Below are 3,117 nucleotides of genomic sequence, written 5' to 3' on the forward strand. Positions count from 1 at the left end.
AACATATAGAAATCTCCCTATTTGCCCCTCAAAGTTAATACCTCTCTTAATGGTATCTCTATTCTGATGTTTGTTGTCATGGATTGATGTTTGCTTGTTCTTGAATTTCTATAAATGGAATCACGTAGCATATATCTTTTTTCTAGTTCATTTTGTCAATGAGATTCATCATTGTTGATGAGTGTAAGAACACACTATAACTTGCTTTATTTAAGACAATGTCACATTTAGGAAAATCTATAGATACAGAATAGATTGGCGTTGCCTGGGGCTGAATGTGAGGAAAGGGATTATTTGTGAAGGAATATGATGATCTAGTGGGATAAGGAAACTGTCTTAAAACTAGACTATAGCAGTAGTTGTACAACTCAGTAAATTTATTAAAAAATCATTGAATTGCACAGTTTAAATTGGGTGAATGTAATGTTATATAAATTATAACTCACTACAGCTTTAAAAAAATTCCAAAATTATTTATCCATTTTATAGTAAATGGACACTTGGATTGGTCCCAGTTTTTGCTATTATATGTAAAGGGATAACAACACTCTTAAAAGTGTCTTTTGGCAAATATATGTACTAATTTATGTTGTAATGAGGCTATTTGCTCAAAGTTTTTTCACTTTTTATAATTTTTATTATAGTGCAAATTTTTTGATTGCTATAAGTTTTAAAAAATAAAGACAGAATCATCACATCTACCATCCAAGGGTTGAAAATGACAATATCTTACCATTTGATATACAAATATCATTTGTATAGATATTTTCTTTGCCTTTTAAAAGAAGTGAAACATTATGGAAATAATTTAAGTTTTTTTTTCCTGTTCTTTCACACTCTTATCACCTACTCTTCTTTTCTTGAGGTTTCCACTCTCATGAATTTGACATATTTCCTTTTTGTTCTTGTTACTTTGTACTTAAGAATGCATATATACATTGATAATCAGTGTAGAGTGTAGTTTTGAGCAGACATCTGTGATTTCTAAGATTTTTTCATAAATAGTAACAGTGCGCATATTGTCCCACAATCTTTTCTCCAATTCAAAATTACATTTTTGGAATCTGCCTGTGTTGATGCACATAGGTCTTGTTCATCTTTTTGCCCTCTAAATCTAGAGATTCCACTGTATAAATGTTCTAAACTATATTGATCTGCTTTCCCAGTGGTACCCTTTTTTAAAATTTTTTTTTTTTAGTTATAGATGAACACAATACCTTTATTTTATTTATTTTTATGTAGTGCTGAGGATGGAACTCAATGCCTCATGCATGCTAAGCAAGCGCTCAGCTACTGAACTACAACCCCAGCCCCACTAGTGATAAATTTTTGATTGCTTTCAAATGTTTATGGTTTTTCACAAGCCATGTAGCAGACATGATTTGGTTCCCTCCACACCTAATATTTTGTCTCCCTATGGAGGGTAGTCAGTACATTCTTTCTAGTACGTTCTTTCTTTTCAAACTCTGCATACTCTCTCCTTCCCAGTCTCAACTGGATTTCTTGATGCTTCTTTAGAAAGCAGAAACTAGCTTGTGGGAATGTTTTTCTCATCTCCACCAGATCTATAGAGTCCACCATCCCTTCTCCCCTCTGGTTCCCCTCAACCACATGTACCTTCTCCAATTGCTTCATAAAGACTCTGGATCCCACACCCCTCCCTTCTCTTGTTAAGATGCTGATTCTCTTCAATCATCTTAAAACTTTTAGTTCAGAATGCAGTATTGTCTTCCTTATAAAAATTCTTATGAATCTGTTTATATAAAATTTGAAATCAAACAAAACTCTACTATTGAGTCTGGAGACTGGTGGCAGGGGGAAGGTGACTGGGAGGGAGGGGCATGACAAGTCTTCAGGAATTGGAAGTGTTCTTGTTCTCCACCTGGCCAGTGTTATGCAAATGTTTACTCTGTGATGATTCTTGGAGCCTTGCATTTGGGTCATATGCACTCTGCTGTGTCATATAACTCAATAAAAAATGTTTAAACCAAACTCTCCTTACTGCACACCCTCTTCACACTACTCTGCTTTTCTACCCATATCTCAGTTTCAGAAATTCTTATTCCATCTGCACTTTGTTCCCTCTCATTCACTCCTTGTCCCTATGGGCTGAAACTTCTGTTCATGGTTAATGGTGCCGGACCTATCTCCTCTTCTCTTTCTACTGTCCCTAAATTATTCCCTTCATCATCATGTTTTATATACTGTCTCAATGTTTGCAACTCTGGAATGTACCAATATGACCTAGACCTCTGACCTTGAAATGTAGACTATCTCCCTGACCTCAAAGCAACTTCATCATGTATGTATTGGAACTCCTGTCTTTCCCTCTAGCATAGATGTGGAACCCAATCCCATTACCCTCCTGCTTTAAGCATTTTAACTTTTTTGATTGCACTTAAAATTAAGCTCCTTAAAATGACCTCAAGGTCTCTGAATGAGCAGACCCTGGTGGTCTCTCTGTCTCTGAACTCTTTGTTCTGATCTACTCCTCATTCTTTGGAACTTGGCAGCCCATCAGTTGTTTTTCCTCTCTTTTCCTTTCCCCTCCTTTCTTCCTTTCCTTCCTTTTCCTTTCCTTTCTTTAAAATTCTTGATGAATTTCAAATATACAAATGGAAAACAAAAAAAAGTTAAAAACAGAAAAAAAATTTTCAGTGACCAGCTGTATATATTCACCCTATATAGGTTTTAATCACACTGGCCACCTTTCTGTATCCAAAGATCACAAACTCATTCTCAAACTTGGAGCCTTTGTGTTGCTCTTCCTTCTGCATGCAAGATTCTTCTTTGGTTCTTTGTTAAACTCATACTTATCAGTTAAAATATCGCTGTCCTATAAGTCTGTCACTGACTACCATACATCCATATATAATAAATACCAGTTGAGTATTCCTAATCTGAAATTCAAAATGCTTCAAAATTGAAAACTTTTGAGTACTGACATAATGCCACAAGTTCCATACCTGATCCCATGGGACAGGTTGCAGTCAAAATGCAAATGCGTTAAAAATATTGTATAAAATTATACTCATGCTATTTGTAAAAGGTATATATAAAATATAAGTGTCATGCTTATATTGAGTTCTGACCCCCAAATGTCTCATTATATATATA

The sequence above is a fragment of the Marmota marmota genome, unplaced genomic scaffold (assembly GCF_001458135.2).
Source record: "Marmota marmota marmota unplaced genomic scaffold, marMar, whole genome shotgun sequence".
In the NCBI taxonomy this organism is placed as follows: domain Eukaryota; kingdom Metazoa; phylum Chordata; class Mammalia; order Rodentia; family Sciuridae; genus Marmota; species Marmota marmota.